Raw genomic sequence first — 21,037 nt, 5'->3', positions numbered from 1 at the left:
AATACCCTCATTTTGATTTGCTCCTTTAATCATTAAATTATGTCCTTGTTTATCTTTCTCTATGGCCTTTTTATAAAGTCTCTTTTTGTGAAGTCAGTACTGCTAGTCCAGCTTTCTTGTCATTTGTATTTGCATGGAGTATATTTTTCCACCTTCTGACTATAAATGGATGTGTGTTCCTCTTACTAAAGTGGGTCTCTTCTATGCTTCATAATGTAGGGCCTTGTTATGTTATCACATCTGACAATATATATCTTTTGATTGAAGCACTAAGTCAATTAACATTTGTGGTAATTATTGATAGACTGGTGTTTATTTCCATATTGAACTTCTTTCTCCAGTTGATTTGGTATTTTCTTTTTGTTCATTTCTTTTTTTTTTATGGCTTGATAAGTTTTCTTTTATTACCTTGGTTTCTTTTTGTCTTTGTGACTTCATTGTAAGCTTTTGACTTATGGTATCTTGTTTTGTATGTATATTGGCCAGTACTAAATATGTTTATTTTAACTGATAAGAATACAAACTCAAACCCATCCTTCAGAGAACAGAAACAAGAAGAAAACACTCTGTATTTTCCTGTTTCACTCTGTGACTTTTAAAAATTTTGATGTCCTTTTTTACAACATCATATTTATTCTGTTATAAGTCATTGCAGATATTGCCTTTCTAATTATGCCTTTCTCTTTTTTATAGCATCCTGCTTCTTTTTTATTTAGAGTAGATCTTTCTGTATTTCTCTTTCTCTTACTAAATTCTTTAAGTATTTGCTTGTGTGGATGTTATTTATCTCTCCTTCTATTCTAAAAGTTAAACTTGCTTGATAAAGCATCTTAGATTACAGCTTTCTTTCATTCAGGACTTTGAATATGTCTTGCCACTGCCTTCTGCCTGCTCTACTTGTGTACGAAATGAGTTTACAAATATGTATATAATTGTATATATATAAAGAACACCTATAAATGAAGTTAACAAACATGGTGAAATCCTATACGTTAAAAAACAGAAAACATTGATAAAGGAAATTAAAACTTATCGAAAGAAATGAAATGATCTCTTATGTTAATGATGTGAAACAATGTGGTTGAAAAAAACATAGTACCCAATGCAACCTACATTTAGTGTGATTCATGTGAAAATACCCATGAGATATTTCCAATAAATAGAACAAATAATTTTAAAACAACAAAGATCTTGAGCTGCCAAAATAATCCTGAAAAAGAGTATTAAATCTAATGGTTAAAATTCTCTGATGTTAAACAGTCCTACAAAACTTTAATAATTAAAACAACATGATACTGGCTCAAAAGCAGACACCAATTAATAGAAGAGAATAGAAAAACCAGATATAATCCCTCACACCTATGATCAAATAACCCATGGAAAGGGATGCATGAGTATAAAATTAAGAAAAGACATTCTCCTCAATAATTACTTCTGGGGAGTTTGAACATGTGAAAGATAGAGTAGAATATTTCTTCATATTTTATACAATCCATCAGCCCAGAATATCTTTCTCTTTATTTTGTTTATTTATATTTCTTATACCTGTAATATATAGATCTATGTTTAGAACTTTTGTTTCACTTATCAAATTTATTCCTTTTTTATTCTTTTTGGTATCAATTTACACACAATGGTTTTCCTAATTTCTCTTTCTGATACTGTGTTTTTACTATACAAAAATGCAATGGATATTTGTAGATTGATTTTGTATTCTGCAAGTTTACTAAGCTTGTTCATTATTTCAGTCACTGGAGGAGTCTATGGAGTTTTCTATATATGCATAATTATGTTATCTAAAAACTTCACTTTATTACAAGTTGGATGAATTTTATGTTTTTTCTTTACTGCGAGGGGCCACCCATGACCTGAGGGCTGCCGAGCACAGAAACTGGGCCTAAACTCCCAGAGTGCGGGGCGTCAGGCTCTAAGGCTGATTGAGCTAAGACAATCTCTGTCCCGCCACCCCTTTGTTAGAAAAACAGCAGGTGCATTTGGAGTCGGAAAAACATCTTAATGCCATTGAGTTATTAAGAACTAGGGCTTCTGGAAAGAGAGATACAATCGGCCACAAGTTAGTGATCTTTGTCTGAAAGAACAATCACTTGAGCTAATGATACACGAGTCATGATGTTAGCCTAAAGGAACAATAATATTAGTCTATGATCTTAGCTTTAGGGGATCAGTCAATCTTGGTGTATGGAACAGTAAACAATGATAATGATTTTAGTGCACACCATTAATGTACCCTGAAAAACAATACCTGTGCCTACGTGCAAGAATGCACAAGGTAGTCACTTGAATTTGTATAAATTAACTGCCTGAAATAAACTCGATGTCCACTCTTGACCTAGCGTCTTGCGGGCTAGAGTGAGACCCTCTCAACCCCACCTTTTAGTCTTGTCTTTCTTTCCTCAGTCCTGCAGCACAGGTTTCTGGACCTGATCGATTGTCGGCTGGCTCCGACAAGTGGCGCCCGAACAGGGACCTGAAATCTGGAAGAGATTGCTGCAGCGACCGCCGCGGAAGGAAAGAGGAGCGCTCGATTTTAAGGTGAAAGTAAGTTTCTGCGGGGAGTGTATTTGAGAGTATGGGGCAAAATAATAGTAGAGGCTTATTTGTACAGATGCTTAGAGTTATGTTAAAAGCAAGAGGAATTCAGGTTACAAAGCAACGTTTAGAACAATTTCTTGTTTTTGTGGAGGAAATTTGTCCTTGGTTTCCAGAACAAGGCACTGTCAATTTAGAAACCTGGAGAGTTGTTGGGGTTCGTTTGAGAGATTATTATACAGCTAATGGCCCAAATAAATTACTGGTCACTGTTTTGCCCTTATGGCAGTTAATTCGAGATTGCCTCGATCCAGCTACTGAGGGAGAGAAATTAGATACAGTCAAGATAGAAAATATTGAGCCTTCCGCTCCTACTAATACAGAATTGAAAGAAGCACTCTCTGCTCCTCCTGCAGTAAATGCAAGTGACAATCCTTTTGATTCAGAATTAGATCCAGCCGATCAGGAGGAATTAGAGGAGCAAGCTGCTCAATATCATAGGGATGAAGACCCTTGGGGTGTCTTTTTAACTGAAGAAAATAAAAATTTTGACATGACTAAGCTTAAAAACATTATTACAGAATGTGTTCAACAAAATGTTTCTAAAAATAACCATAGGACCTTACCTCTAACTTCTTCTCCCCCTCCTGGTTACACATCCCAGGAGGCATGGACACCAAAATTTGTTGTTTTAAGTCCTTTACAAAAGGCTTTGCAACAAGCTAGTAAAGAAGGAGAACACATTCCTGGTTTTTCTTTAGTATATCCAGTCCTTGAGGATGCCCAACAACAGAGATACTATGAAACTATTCCTTTTAAACAATTAAAAGAATTAAAAATGGCTTGTGCTCAATATGGACCTACTGCGCCTTTTACACAAACCATTGTTTAAAGTTTAGGAAATCAATATTTGCCTCCTAATGACTGGAAGCAAGTGGCATGCGCCTGTTTATCTGGAGGAAATTATTTACTCTGGAAATCAGAATTTTATGAAAATTGTGCAGCAACAGCAAGTATTAATCAAAGACAAGGTATTCAGGTTACCTTAGAAAAACTGACCGGAGAGGGACAATACCAGGATACCTATTCACAATTAGGATATTTGCCTGGTGCTTATCCTCAAATAAATGCAGCAGCGTTGAGAGCATGGAGGAAGCTGCCAAACTCTGAAAATAAAACTGAGGATCTGTCTAAGATCCGACAAGGTCCCTACGAGCCATATCAGGATTTTGTTGCTCGCCTTATGGAGACCGGTAAGGTTATAGGGGACGAGCAAGCAGGATTGGTTTTAGCTAAACAATTGGCCTATGAAAATGCTAATTCTGCTTGCCAGGCAGCTCTTAGACCTTATAGAAAAAAGAGTAATTTGGCTGATTTTATACGAATTTGTGCTGATATAGGACCTTCCTATGTTCAAGGAATAGCCTTAGCCGCTGCTTTACAAGGAAAAACAGTAAAAGAGGTTTTATTTCAACAAAATCGTCCTAAACACAATTTCCAAGGATCTTCCAGAGTAGCTGGTCCTCCTGGTAGTTGTTATGCTTGTGGCCAATTGGGACATTGAGCAAATCAATGTCCTAAACGGGGACAGCAGCCAATGGGTCAAAATATATTAGTTACAGGCCCAAGCCTGTGTCCCAGATGTAAAAAGGAAAAACATTGGGCTAAGGACTGTCGATCTAAAACTGATATAAATGGACAACTTCTGAACCAGGGAAACTGGGTGAGGGGCCAGCCCCAGGCCCTGAAACAATGTTACGAGGCAATTCAGGAGACCTCTCAGGTCAGCCACAACCCGTTTCTTCCCGACCAAGTATTTCAGACCTCTATAGAGCAACCCCAGGGAGTGCAGGACTGGACCTCTGTGCCTCCACCTACACAGTATTGACCCCAGAAATGGGAATGCAGGCCCTTCCTACTGGAATTTATGGGTCTTTACCTCCCGGCAGTGTGGGACTATTGTTAGGACGCAGTAGTACAACTATGAAAGGGTTGTTTGTTGCTCCAGGAGTGATTGACTCTGATTTTGAAGGAGAGATCAAGGTAATGGCTCACTCTCCTCGAACGATAACGGCCATTCCTGCAGGCCAACGTATTGCTCAATTAATCTTATTGCCGACTCTTACTGTTGGAAGACATAAAACTGATCATAAAAGAGGTACTGCAGGTTTTGGTTCCTCTGACGCTTATTGGATGCAACAGATAAGCGACCAGAGACCTGAATTGACTTTGGAAATCCAAGGCAAAAAATTTAAAGGCATTCTAGATACTGGAGCAGATATTTCTGTAATTGCTGCCTCTCACTGGCCTGATAATTGGCCAAAAAATATTGCCCTTTCCATGTTACAAGGAATTGGACAATCGCATAATCCGGAACAAAGTTCTGCTTTTCTCTCTTGGAAGGATGAGGAAGGACATTCTGGAATATTTCAGCCTTATATTCTTCCTAGTTTGCCTGTTAATCTATGGGGAAGAGACATTATGTCTAATATGGGGGTCTTTCTGTATAGCCCCAACCCCACTGTTTCTCACCAGTTGTTATCACAAGGATTATATCCAAATAAAGGCCTAGGTAAACATAATCAAGGAATTACTCAACCATTACAAATAAAAGGAAAGAGGGATAAGACAGGTTTGGGTTATTTTTAATGGGGGCCCTTGACTGTCCTGCGACTCACGCAGATCCTATTGTATGGAAATCTGATCAACCTGTGTGGGTCGATCAATGGCCCCTTTCTCAAGAAAAAATTGCCACTGCAAAACAATTGGTGCAGGAACAGTTGGACAGCGGGCATATTGCTCCCTCTAATTCACCTTGGAATTCTCCTATATTTATCATTAAGAAAAGGTCTGGAAAATGGAGATTGTTACAAGATTTACGCAAAGTAAATGAAACTTTAGAATTAATGGGTGCCTTACAGCCTGGTCTACCTACTCCTATGGCTATACCTGATGGAACTTATAAAATTATTATTGATTTAAAAGACTGTTTTTATACTATTCCTCTATATCCTGATGATTGTAAGAGATTTGCATTTAGTGTTCCTTCCACAAATTTTAAAGAGCCTATGCAACGATATCAGTGGCTAGTTTTGCCTCAAGGCATGGCTAACAGCCCCACCTTATGTCAAAAATTCGTTGCTAAAGCTTTACAGCCTATTCGTTTAAAATATCCAGATGTTTATTTGATTCATTATATGGATGATATTTTAATTGCACACTCTCAAGAAGGCTATTTATTAACTGTATTTGATCAAATGCTGATTTCTTTAAAAGCCTTTGGCCTTCAAATTGCTGATGAAAAAGTTCAACGATTTTGCCCGTATGCATATTTGGGTTTCCGTTTACATAATTTTACTTTTCAAACACAAAAGATTCAGCTACGCACGGATTCCCTTTTAACTTTAAATGATTTTCAGAAATTTCTGGGCGATATTAATTGGATTCGTCCTTATTTAAAACTTTCTACTGGAACTTTAAAACCCTTGTTTGACATTCTTAAAGGAGACACCAATCCTCGTTCTAGAAAATTGACTGCTGAAGCTTCTTTGGCTTTACGTGAAGTAGAACAGGCCATTGAAAACCAGCAATGTACTTACTGTGACTATAATCAAGAATGGGGTTTACTTATTTTACCCACTCCTCATATGCCAACCGGAGTGCTTTATCAGCATAGTCCTATGTATTGGATACATATGCATGTTTCCCCTTCAAAAGCTTTAGCTGCTTATCCTGATTTAGTCTGCTCTTTAATTGCAGAGGGACGTACTGCCTCCACTTTATATTTAGGCAGAGACCCACATTATATTACAGTTCCATATACTAGAGAGCAACAAGCTCAGTTACAACAATTTAATGATTCTTGGGCCCTTGCTCTCGCCCATTTTACAGGGCGCATTACTACTCATTATCCAGCTGATAAACTAATTCAATTTGCAAAGTCGCATCCATTTCTCTTCCCAAACAATACTGTTCTCTCCCCCCTTTCCTCAGCTACCACAGTATTTACCGATGGATCATCTAATGGTATTGCAGCCTATATTATTAAAGATAAAACTGTTTCTTGGCAAACATCTCAAACTTCTGCTCAAGTAGTAGAACTATTAGCAGTTCAAGCTGCTTTAATAGCGGTGCAACATGTGCCCTGTAATCTTTTTTTTGATAGCCAATATATCATTCGTGCCTTACAAATTTTAGAAACTGTTCCTTTTATTGGCACTGTTAATTCCTATGTCAACCGTTTATTTTTTGACGTGCAGCTTATTATTCGCAGTCGCCGTCATCCTTGCTATTTTGGTCATCTCCGGGTACATACTAATTTACCTGGCCCTCTTTCTGAAGGAAATGCTAATGTTGATCGAGCTACTCAGCTTTATCCTGCCTTTGATGAAGCTAAACGTTCTCATGCGCTTCATCATCAAAATAGTCATAGCTTGCGGCTGCAATTTAAAATCCCTCGTGAAGCTGCTCGTCAAATTGTAAAAACCTGTTCTACCTGTCCTACTACAGTTTCCGTCCCACACTATGGGGTAAATCCTCGGGGACTTTTACCTAATCATCTCTGGCAAATGGATGTTACTCATATTAAAGAATTTCGTAACACTCCATTTGTCCATGTCAGCATTGACACTTATTCAGGTTTTATCCATGCTACATTACAAACTGGAGAAGCAAGCAAACATTGTATTAATCATCTTTTAAAATGTTTTTCTGTCATGGGCCAACCTCGTGTGCTAAAAACCGACAACGGCCCTGGCTACACTAGCCGAATGTTTCAACGCTTCTGCCAAACTTTAAAAATAGAGCATAAAACTGGAATTGCCTATAATCCTCAAGGGCAAGGAATTGTGGAACGTTGCCACCAAACGCTTAAAAATCAAATTCATAAATTAAAGAAGGGGGAATTATATCCCCTTACTCCACAGAACTATTTACACCATGCCCTTTTTATTTTAAATGTTTTGACTTACGACATAAAAGGCAATTCGGCCGCCCAAAGTTTTTGGAAAAAACAACCCACTCACCACCCTTTGGTGAGATGGAAGGATCCACTAACTAATCAATGGGCTGGCCCCGATCCAGTTCTAATGTGGGGAAGAGGCCATGTTTGTGTTTTTCCGCAAGATGCCGATACGCCGCGCTGGCTTCCGGAAAGGCTGGTACGCCAGGCGGAAAAGAACGATGCTATCCAGACTTCGACGATTACAACTTCAGACCCTGCCAACAGAGACACAGGTGCAGCAGTTTGTTCAACAAGCGAATCAGATAGCGAAGACGACTGAAAATTCACCTGTGTCACTGATGTTCTTAATTGTGAGCCTGGCATGTTCTATTACCTTGTCATCTTTTCCTGGTGCACACGCCAATGTGTTTTTGTCCTGGGCTCAAGCTTATGCTGATTTCCATAACTCATCTGACTGTTGGGTATGCAGTGCTATGCCTTTATCCGTTGGAAGTTTGCCTTGGTGGGTTATGCCTGTTACTAAACATGAATTTCATGCCATTTGTGAATTGCTTTTTCAACAACGGGAAAGATATGCTGGGTTGTATTCTCAAAATGTGTCTGCACTTGCCTGGTGTTCGGTAAAGGTTACACAGTCAGATTTTCTTTTCGATCTTAATACTACAGAAAAAGAGGCTATAGATTTATATCGTAAAGTCCCACCGCAAGCAAGACAACCGAACGCAGATATTTCTGAACGTCTTACGGGACAATTCTATCAAATATGGGACCAACATATGTGGGTTACACCAGAAGCTGGACAATTAACGAGTCCTGCGGATATTTGTTGGGAACAAAGAGAACAACCATGTGGATTTAATGAAAAGACTCTATCAAGAAAGGACTGGAAATATTTGGGATATTTATCTCAAAGACTTTGTAAATGGACCATAGATGTTACATTTACATGTAAAAAGCCTTTTTTATGGCCTGGTTCTGACTGGAATAATCCAGGCTATCGTTGTGTTGCACCTAATGGGACAAAATGGATTTGTGGAACTAATATTTGGCCTTGGTTACCTTGTGGCTGGGTGGGACGTTGTACGCTAGGATTTGTTATAGCACCTGGCAGAATTGTAAAATCTGTACAAGGCATTCCTGCTAATATGCCTAATTTGCATGCTCATTGGATTCGATCAGCTTTTAAGTGGTATGATTATCTTGCTGCTATTTTTATTCCTTCATTAGGAAATGTTGATATCATGACTAAAGTAAATGCTTTAACTAATTTTACACAGAAGGCTCTAATTGATGTAAAGCATGCTGTAGAAGAAATCAATGTTGAACAAACGCTTATGAGAAAAGCAGTGCTTCAAAATAGGATGGCTCTTGATATTATTACAGCTGCTCAGGGAGGGACTTGTGCTATTATTAAGGTAGAATGTTGTGTGTTTATACCAGACTTGTCTGCTAATATTTCTCAAGCTGTGGATGATATGCAAAAGCAAATTAAAAATATGGATTCTCCCACACCTTTCTTGCCAGCACAATGGTTTGATTGGTTTAAAAGTGACTGGTGGAAGCATGCTCTGGTGATTCTCATAATAATTTTGATCCTGATTTGTATGGTCCTTTGTATACTCTCCTGTTTGTCCGAATTCTTGATGCAACGGATGCTTGCGTTTAGCCGAATTCATCGGCAATAATGGCGGGATGTTCTGGACCTGGATGCATCTGTCATTATTTAAAAATTAAAAAAGGGGGAGTTGCGGGGGGCCACTCATGACCTGAGGGCTGCCGAGCACATAAAATGGGCCTAAACTCCCAGAATGTGGGGCGCCAGGCTCTGAGGTTGGGACTGCCGAGCACAGAAACTGGGCCTAAACTCCCAGAGTGCGGGGCGTCAGGCTTTAAGGCTGATTGAGCTAAGACAATCTCTGTCCCGCCACCCCTTTGTTAGAAAAACAGCAGGTGCATTTGGAGTCGGAAAAACATCTTAATGCCATTGAGTTATTAAGAACTAGGGCTTCTGGAAAAAGAGATACAATCGGCCACAAGTTAGTGATCTTTGTCTGAAAGAACAATCACTTGAGCTAATGATACACGAGTCATGATGTTAGCCTAAAGGAACAATACTATTAGTCTATGATCTTAGCTTTAGGGGATCAGTCAATCTTCGTGTGTGGAACAGTAAACAATGATAATGATTTTAGTGCACACCATTAATGTACCCTGAAAAACAATACCTGTGCCTACGTGCAAGAATGCACAAGGTAGTCACTTGAATTTGTATAAATTAACTGCCTGAAATAAACTCGATGTCCACTCTTGACCTAGCGTCTTGCGGGCTAGAGTGAGATCCTCTCAACCCCACCTTTTAGTCTTGTCTTTCTTTCCTCAGTCCTGCAGCACAGGTTTCTGGACCTGATCGATTGTCGGCTGGCTCCGACACTTTACTAGATATTCTGGCTAGGACTTCTAGTAGTGTAATTTAGTACTTGTGAAAATGAGCTTCTTTTTCTTATTACTGGACCAGAAGAAAATCTTCCTGTAAGTTAACATTGAAATTGAAATAAATCATGGGTTTTTCATATATGGCTTTTATTATGCTTAGTTACATTCTATCTAGAGCGAATTTAAGGATATTTTTATAAAGATGTTAAGATCAGACCTGTCTATAATTTTCCTACATATTTTGAGATTGTTATTTTTGAATTCTTTGTTTTTTAAAGGGATGATATCACACATATTCATTTGTGTAATTTAAATAATATTTATCTATCAGGACTAAACCAACTTAACTATAGTTTATAATACATATAATATGCAATGAATTCAGGTTGCTAACATTTATTTAGAAGGGAATTTACACATAGTGAAAGAAAAATTTACATTGTAGCTTGAGGGTACATTTATTTATTTAAAAATTTTATCACTGATTTTGAATTGGCGTATGTTTAAAGGAATTTATTTCTTAATAAAGAATATAATATTTGGTAGAACTGGATTTACTACAGTTTACTGATACAGAACATAGCTATTATTTACAATTAGTGCACAAGACACTTGCCTTAAAATGCCGTATTATACTAACAATGTCAACTGTTTCAGGACTGAGAAAAGTATTGCTTCCTAAAATATTTTACCTGGTCTCTTCCACCCCAACCTACATATACTGTTATATCTTTGTTTTTTGATTGTTTGTTTCTTTGTCCCTTAATGGAGGCAATGCTTACTGAACCCAGGATCTTGTGCATAAGTTTATATATCAACAACATTTTGGAACACTTAACAGAAACCCCAAGAGTATGGATTATAAAGATGTCAAGAAAATTTATTACTTCTAGGGAATGATAAACCTCTGAGTGGTAGAATGGCAAAAATAAACATTTGCAAATATAAAATAAGATTGTCTCTTTTGCAATTTTAATGTAGAATATTAAATTACATTTGTTTCACTTATAGAACTGAACTACAAATTAAAAAAAAAATTTTTCCCTTTGGGATATCTTTAATTTGATTGATTATTTTAATCTAATTATATTTCATGTATATTAACCATTTATATATAAACATACCAAATAAACTGATATTTATTCTTCTCATGTTTTGCATATAGAGCTACTTATTCTAAAATACACATATAAATGCCTATTTCCATTTCCAAATCAAATTATATTTCACTTTAATTACAAATGATGATGAAATAGTTATACATTTCTGTACAGGTTTTACACAAATTTCACTGTAAATTACAAAACTTAAAAATTATTTTATACATTTTCTGCATTATTTATACTCTGTTCTCAAATCTGTTATAAATTTGTGGACAAATGGAGATTGGTTTTATTTCATAGACCCAAATATTTAATTGTTTAAAAGATTTTATGGGGAAAATATTTGCAAATCACACTATAAAAATAAGTATCCAATATGTTTCATTTTAACTGGATGAATGAGAAATAAACACTGGCTGAACGTTACACTTGAGTTGCTGGGAGACCAGTCGTTTTGTGATGTCACAGCTACTCAAGTTGAGAAACATTGTGAAGGTCCAGCAATTTATCTGTGCCGGCCTGCCAAAGCAGCATTTTAAGCTGCATTGCACAAAATCATGCAGATTAGAAAAGTAGCTGTAGAAAAAGTTATTTGAGATGGCACATATTTCTTCAGAAATTCAAGATGTGTCTTTTAAAGATGGAACAACTGGTTCAGGAAACTCTGGTAGATCTCTATTGTGTGATCAAAGATTCTCTGGGGACTTGGACGTGAGGTCTATGTTTGAAGAAAATGCTTTTTAGACTTTGTCTTTAGAATCCTTGTTTTAAACACCATGTAACACACATTGTGTCTCTGAACCAGATTAAGATAATCATTTTCATTCTCTGACATTTCCAAAAAAACTCTTGAAAATGCCTGGGAGTGACCAATTTAAATCCATCTAGTTGGAAGATAATGGATCTTTCATTGTGATTAATGAAGATGTCTTTAAGAAGGAAGTTTTGGAAAGAAAGGCTCCTTTCAGAATATTTGAAACTGGAAGTATGAAAAGTTTACTTAGACAGCATTACCATTATGGGTTTAGGAAAGTACGGCAGAATTTTCAAACTTCTGCTTGTCTAGCTGACTTTCTGGCTGAAGAAAAAGGAGTCTCTGTTTTAAGCAAAGTATTCAGAAATTTTAGTTACCACTTGGTAACTTATATATAAAATTTTATTTTGTTTATCAATCAATGGTAATATAAATATAAAGCTAGATTTTGAAAATTTTATAAAACTGCTAAGGCTAAAATCCTTTACTTTTTCTAAAAAATGAGGACACTACATTAAGTAGTCAATATTATGAGAAACTTCGCTTGCAACTTTGAATCTTTCCAGAAATCTTAATAAAGGTATTAAAGCTGCTTTTAAAAAGTGGCATTGACCGTTACTGCAATTGCTAACTTCTTAAATTTGATGAGTATACTATTTAAATGTGTAGTTTCCAAATAAGGAACTTCAAAAAAATCGTCAGTAATGTTCATATTTTGATGATATTATCTTTGCATAGAAAACGTGGAATCTGAGCTTTTATAGGTTAGGCTTATTCTAGACTTGTATTTTGGTTTAAAATATTACTAAAATATTTCTCCTTTGGTTGTAGCTGCATTTCTATTATAATCCAAATTTTAAACGAGGCTGTCCCCAGCTTTTAGTGAGAATAAAAAGAAGAGTTGGGATTAAAAATTCCTCTCTGGTGTCTTCATTGGCTGAAGATTTCAACAAGAAGCACTATAAGCAGGGTGTAATGTGGATAATCATATTTCAGGTTTTGTGGCTGACACTAGTGGAGAAAGTGCATTTTTACCGTCTGCAAATTTAAACATGCCTCTAATAAGAAAGCCCTATACTAGCCACATAATTGGTGATAAAACTACCCCGATCAGAGGTGATTTTTCTCCTCCATCGTCAATTTCAGTTAGACCACCATAACAAAGTGCAGTGGATCAACGAGCTATTTTAAATCAGTTTACCATAGTCCACGGGCACATTCAAAACAGCTACAATGAAACAAATGGCCATGTGATTAACTCCATTACAACTACAATTTGTAATTCTCAGTACCGAATCGTCTCTCCCATACAGAGGAATTATTTTGGACTGATGGTGGAGCCTTATACTTTTCCAAAAAGATATCACAACATATCTGCCAATGAAGGTCGTTTTTGTAAACTTTAACCTGTGAGCAACCCACGGTTTCCAATAACAGTGATAGCTGATACATCATCTACCTCTCTTTCAAGGCCAACTCATCAGCCATCTGCAGTTTATGAACGACATCCTAATTACAACTGATTTACCAAAGGACTACAAGATTATGCAAGATAACAAAGATTAAAATTGATGTTGGCAAATGTCGACAACTATCTTCAATTTTCTTATTTGAACAATAAACATAGATGTGTACCTGTATTAATCTTTTTTTTTAAACAGTGTTAAGATTTAAATGGGAGACTTAGTCACTATTTAAAGAGAAAAGAGATATTTGATTTACATGATCATTTGATGGAACAATATGGGAGTTAATTTAGATAACTTCTTATAAGGAAGAAGAGAAAATAGAAGAATTTGGAAAAAGACTAAAACATGGAGAGAGGGAAAAGTACAAAGTGGTTTCTGGTTCACCCTGGAAAGTATTAAAAGTGTTAAGTTAGGATGGGTTGGAACAGAAGATAAATGCAGGAACCAGCCCAGGGTTCATGGTCTCTATTATGTCATCCCTGGAATCATAAAGGTCACATGATGTAGTCTCAGATGGCACATTCAGCATGTGGTAGAATTTAAGAAGTAATTTTTTTATGGTCTTCTTTGTGTTGTTCTCAAAGCATTCCAATTGGTGCTTTAATTTTTGCCCTCAAGAATCTATACTATATTTTCTAGTCGATACTTTATTTTGCATTTATTTTCCAGCCAAAGGCAAGCTTACGTCGTCTTGGTGGCTCTTAATGCCTTTCCAACTCTAAGCCCACAAAATCAACTTTGTTTAGTCATTTCTTTCTACATCTGGCATCTGCCTTCCTTGGTATATCTTTATGTTTCACTGTATCTTGAGATACATCCAGGCAAATACTTGTCAACTGTGTTAGCTGCTACCTCACCACTTTTGATCCAGCTCACCCTTGGCCTTTGGGTGTCCTCCTTTTACCTACTTAGACTTTGCCAGCCTCAGTACAGAAACTACCTTCTTCAGATGTTTTCTGTCTATCCGCCTTTACTTGTCTAGCTTGGATACCAGCACAGTAAGCACAGCACATGCCACAGGATGCATTTTAGAATTTAGTGAATGAAAAATACATGTTTACTTTAAGCAAAATCTACTTTACTGAAACAACAAATCTCTCATGGTTTTCAAACTATTTCATTATGGTCTTTACTCTTCACCACAATCTAGCTCTTTTCTTAGCCCAAGGACTAGTCACTCAAGATAGTATGTGGAGGTAGGTACAGGAGACAAAGTATTATTTTCTTCTTAATTCATGCCTCCAGAGGGTTAAAGCATTCCATTCATATTTGCTGGATTTTTTCCTGTGTCTTCATCAACCACCCAAACCAAAATAGCTGATTCAATTCCCCATACTAATAACTATAATGACTTTTAATTAAGTTACTTCTTAGAATCAGAGCTTTGTCCAGAAGATCAGTGCTATTGCAAACATTTAATGCAGGTTTATGCAACCCACATAACATGTGCCCTTTCTAACTTTAACACAGATAGTATCTAAGAGGTACTAGATCCTTGGTTGGGGTGGTCATATTCAGTAATCAAATTGCAATCTAAAATGTGTAGACTAGAAAGAGGTGAGGGTGGTGGAATTATAAATTTGTCCAAATGCATGAGTACCAAATTTCTGCAGATATTAGGAAATATATAATATTCATTGCAGACTTTGACTATTTCCCATTAATTTAAAATAAAAGGTGAATCATTTTCAGAATGTGAAATGCCCTGAAATGCTGGAAAAATTGTAGGCAACGTCAGGGTGTCTAAGGCTTCTGCTCATAATCATGCAGAAATTCTCAGCTGATAAGACTGGAATGGCAACATTGACTCCTGAAAATATGTCACCAGTTGTGAAGAAAATTTTGATAATCTGCAGAAAGGGCAAATGGGCCAGGGAAAGCTCTTACAACATCCCACCAATATGTCCTTTACCAAGTGAAGAAAAGAGATCACTTGCAGAAGGAGATCTGTGCCTGGACAACAGTGGTTTTTCCTACAACAGAAATATCAAGCTTTTAAGTTTGTCAGCTCAACTCTGATGGTGGCAATGTTCTTGCTTACATTAGCAGTCTGGGGTTCAGATGGGCTGGTTCAGCAGCTAGTTTCCAGCTCCCATATCAGAGAGTGGGTCTTACCGTGATCTTCTGAACAAGGTTTTATACTGAAAAGTCAAAAGCTACAGTATAATTTCAAAATTAGAATTCCTAAACAAGAATATTGTTTGCCCAACTGTAGTTTTCTACCTGGGAAAAGCTTGACTATTGGCAAAAGTACAAAAGTTGGCTGATACTTTGAAAACTATTCTCTGAGCTCTGCCCACAGAACTCTTCCCACTAAATACTACAAATCTGTCTACCACTGTGTATGTGTGTGATGATGGATTATAAGCAGTAACTAAGTATGTCTTAGTTGAGTCATCAGTGAATTATTATTCTGCATCTGGCAGAATCTCTGTGAATTAAGAGTTTCATTGAGCCATCTGATTTTCTTCTGATCAGGGAGAGGAATATTATATTTCTCCCAGTATACTAATTGTTAAATGTTCATTGAATCCCGAGCTGATGCTTGGGCCTAGTCAATGAACCCTTGAATTTGACTGATGCATATACATTCTCCAGTCCCCAGAGCCCAGCACAGGACCGTGTCTCCTTTTTAATTTAAGCTTATGTTTAATTTCTATTTTCTTCTATTTCTTATTGTTGATACATCTTATTTTGGCTTTGATCACCCCTTGACTAATTTAAAGAGAGTGAACAACTGACTTACTCCCGTTCACCTAGAAATTGCAATTACCTATTTTCCTTGTACTACCTGGAATAGAGTGAGCATAGACAACATTTTGAAAGCCGTCCTCAGTCCTAATAATGCAGATCTTTTACACTTCTTTGCCCAGCACATGAGCAAGAATTTTTGTTGTGGATCTCAGGGATTTCCTCACATCCCCTAATGCAACCATGAGAAAACACCACATTGTTTTCCAAAATCAAGTCTTTGTCAGTATTGCATTCCCATTGGAAAACAGTTAAGAATTTTAGGAGTTCTGAGATTTTACCATGCTGAGATTTTTAGCAACCTCGCATGTTCATTTCTTACAGATGCTGTCGGGGAGATGAGACCATCGGTCAGAGACAGTGAACTTTATCACTCACAGCAAGAGCAGCCAGTTTTAAATTTGTATCCATTCCCTAATCTCAGATGAATACACAGTGTGAAATTTTGATGCCTACAGAAGCAGTGGGCTGTTAACATGAAGAAATTTAAAGGCATGCTAAAACACTAACTTTATTAGTATCTTTATGTATAATTTATTAGAATCACTTATTTATGAGTATCTTTACCTAGGATAAGTATATCATGACTCAAGTTTACTTGCTGCAGAAGCAATCATGAGAAATGACATGGGAATATGTGAATATAGACTTTCCATTTTTCCTTCTGCTTCTATTGAAATATAATTGGTGTAGAATATTGTGTAAGTTTAGGTGCACAGGATAGTGATTTGATTTACAAGTATCATGAAATAACTATCATAGCAACTTTAGGGAGAATTCATTATCTCATTTAGATACAATATTAAAGAGATACAATTTGCCTTTTGGTTGTGATGAGAAAACTTAGGGTCTACTCCCTTAACAACATTGATATGTAACATAAAGCAGTATTAATTGTAATTTTCATGTTACTCTGGGGCATCCCTAGGACACATATATTTTACGACTGGCGATTGGTAGCTTTTAAGTGCATTAATGAAATCCTCCTTTCCAAACCCCTGCCTCTGTTAGCTACAAATCTAATTTTTTTCTTAAACTATGTTTGTTTTTGAAGTGTACTTTAATCTATAAACTGTTTTAGTTCCTCTTAAACAACGTGCTTTTTTCTATTTGTAGTACATTTCAAACTGATCACTGGAATATATCTAGTTATGATATGTTGCTATTTAAAGATATTTCATAGTTATATACTATTCCCCATACAGCACATTTCTTGCCCCTGACTCATTAAATTTGCAACTGGAAAGTTTTCTCTCTTAATTTTCGTCAAGTATTTCTTTTTCCTCACACCATTTCCCTCCATCTTGTGAACAACCTGTTTCTTTGTGTATCTATATCTCCTTTTCTGTTGTGGTATGTTCATTTCTTTTAAATTCCAAATATGAGTAAAATCATACAGCATTTTTCATTCTGTTTCTGACTTATTTCACTTAGCATAATACCATCTTGATCTACCCATTTGTTGCAAATTAAGAAGTTATTCTTTTTATAGCTGAGTAATAACCCATTGTATTTTTATCTGTGGTTGTGCATATATATATATATATATATATATATATATATATATATAAAAATATAGATAAGTCTATAATATATAAAAATAAAAAATATAGATTTGTAGATATATATACTATAAACACAAATTTTCTTTATCCATCATCTATTGATGAACAATAAATTTGCTTCTATATCCTCTCTATTGTAAATAATGCTGCAGTGAATATATGTTTGAATTTATCTTTTCTAGTTATTGTTTTTATTTTCTTGAAATAAGTATCCAGATATGGAAATGTTGGATTATATTTCATTCTTTATTTTTAGATAAAACTGCATACTGTTTTCCACAGTGGCAGCACAAATTTACATTCACTTCAGCAGTGCATCAGGGTTTTTTTTCTTACATCCTCACCAACACTTATCTTTTGTATCTTTTTTGATAATATTCATTCTGACAGGACTGACATAAAATCTTTTTGTGTTTTGGACTTGCATTTTTCTGATGGTTATTGATGTTTACCAGTTTCTTATGCCTGTTGACTAACTTTCCCCACTGTATATTCATTTTTTGTAATGGGCTAAATGACCATAACTGTCTGATTTCAATTTCAGACATTTTTTGTGTTAAATTATTTTCTTTTTTGTGTGCACTACCATATTCTTTTTATTACTGTAGCTTTGTATTATAGTTTTAAATAAGGGAAAATGATACATCCTCTTTCTTCTTTGTCAAATATGATTCTGTTTATTGTTTGTTTTCTCTTCTTTTCTTTTTTTTGTGATTTCAACACTTTTGTGTTTACATGTAAATTTTAGAATTCTTTATTGTAAATTCAGAAAATGCCCTTGGTATTTTGATAGGCACTGAATTTAATTTATGTATTTTCTTGGCTATTACTGTCATTTAAACAATATATTTTTCCTCATCAATGAACACAGTATAACCTTTCATGTGTTTGCATTGTCTTCAATTTCTGTTATAAATATTTTATAGTTTTCTGTGTACAGGACTTTTACCTCCTTGGATGGATATATTTCTAGCTTTTGCTTTTTGTAATGCAACTGTAAATGAGAGAATTCCCTCACTTTCTCTATCTGTTAGCTTGTTGTTTGTGTACAGAAATGCAAGATTTCTGTATGCTAATTTTACATGCTGAAATTTTACCAAATGCATTGATAAGCCCTAGTAGTTTTGAGGTGCAATCTAAAGGATTTCTGTTTAAAGTATGTCATCTGCATACAGATACTTTTACTCCTATTCTAAATTAGCTATATTATATTTCCATTTATTTTGGATAGCTATGACTAGAATTTCCAATAGTACACTGAATAAAAGTGGTAAGAGTGAGCATTCTTGTCTTCTTACTGCTCTTACAGGAGATGCTTTCAGCTTTTAATCAGTGAGGGTCATGTTAGCTGAGTTCTTGTCATATATGACATTAACTGTGTTGAGGTATGTTTCCTCATGCCCAATTTGAGGAGAAATATAATCTTAAATAGTTGATGAATTGTCAAAAAATTTTATGACTCTATTAATGTGACTATATAATTTTTATACTTTAATTTGTAGTGTGGTGTATCATACTGATTAATTTGTAGGTAGTGAATCAATTTTGCATCCCTGGATTAAAATTGACTTTATCATTATATATAATCCTGTTAATGTATTTTTTGCTTTGCTAACATTTCAGTGATGCTTTTACATCAATGCTTATCGGTAGTATTTTACCTGTAATTTTTTGAGGTATTTGTTCCAGTTTTAGTAGTAGTGTGATACAGAAAGTTGGGGTAGGAAGCCTTCCTTCGTCTGCAAATTTTTGATATTCTCAGAGAAGTATAGGTGATAGCTCTTCTCTAAATGTTTGGCAAAATTCACCTGTGAAGTTGTCTAGGCCTGGAATTGTGTTTCTTGGGAGATTTTGTTTAATTATTTATTCAATTTCATTAGTGGAAATCTGTTCATATTTTCTATTTCTCATTCCATTCTGGAGATTATGTCTTTCTCAGAAATTGTATATTTCTTCTAGTGTTTCCATTTTATTTACATATAATTTCTTATATCTTCTTATGATGATTTGTATTTCTTTGATATAAGCTGTAACTTCTCATTTATTTCTGAGCTTATTAATCTGTACTCTTTTTTTCTCATGAATCTGGTTAAAGTTTATCAACTTTATTTATCTTTCAAAAGCCATTACTTAGTTTGATTGAATGTTTCTATTTTTAATCATTATTTTATTTATTTATGTTCTGACCTTTCAGCTGTCTTTCCTTCTACTAACAATTTTATTCTTATTTTGCTACATCATTTGTTTGTAAGATTATGTTATAAGGGAGAGATGTTTCTTATTTGTATAAGTGGGATTATTTTGCTATAAGCATCCCTATTAATACTGCTTTTGCTATACCCCATGGACTTTGTTTCTGTTGTCATTTTTCTGTATATATATTTCCTTTGATTTTTACTGCAATCCATTAGTTGTTTAATATTGTATGATTTGTCCTCCACATTTTACTATTTTTGTTAGGTTTTTACATTTACTAAATTTCTATTCTCACAGAATCCATACATTTCTTCTCAAAACAAGGAGAATAATAATAAAATTTATACAAAAATAGGAAAGAACCAAATTTTCTAAAATTATCATTGAAAAATGAACAATGCTGTAGGTATTATCCTCCCTGTGTTTATAATGTACTACAAAGCTACAGTAATCAAAACATCAATATATATCACTAAAAGAGACACATAAATCACTGGAACAAAATAAAGAGTTCGAAAATGAACCCACACACATATGGTCAATTAGTCTACAATAAAGGAGGCAAGAGTATACAATGGAAAAAAGGCAGTCTCTTCAACAAGTAATTCTGGGAAAACTGGACAGTACAAGTAAAAGGAAGACGTATGAGCACTTCCTTCCATAGAATACAAAATAAGATAAAAATGGATCAATTTCCTAATTGTAAAACCTGAAACTATACAATTTCTGATCAAAAACATGAAAAGAATTGACTTTGAGATAAATCATACCAATATTTATTGGTGATCTGTCTCCTAAGTAAAAAAAAAAAAAGGAAAGGAAAATTATCAATAATAGTTTTAAGTTTACGTAGGAGAAATTAGATGTACTACATGATACAGGGATTCTACTTCTTGTATATGTGTGAAGTGCAAAAGCTTTTGCAGTGTAAAGGAAACCTTCTAGAAGACATATGACAACACACAGAATAGAAGGAATAATTTCAGTCAATGAGAACAAAAAGGTGTTAATATCCATAATATATATGTACCAAATTAGTCCCAATATTTTAAAACACAGGCCTCAACATTTTAAGGATCTTCATGGAAAATTTTCAAAATCAGATATGAGGATGATTTACATTCACATAAAAAGAAACATAACGTTGCTATTCATTAGGAAATCGTAAATCACAACCAGAATGAAATATGATCCACAGCAACCAAAATGGCTATTTAAAAAGACTTCAAATGACAAACATTAATAAGAATGTC

This window comes from Vicugna pacos, unplaced genomic scaffold (assembly GCF_048564905.1).
Source record: "Vicugna pacos unplaced genomic scaffold, VicPac4 scaffold_19, whole genome shotgun sequence".
NCBI lineage: Eukaryota > Metazoa > Chordata > Mammalia > Artiodactyla > Camelidae > Vicugna > Vicugna pacos.
This window is presented reverse-complemented; position numbering follows the sequence as displayed.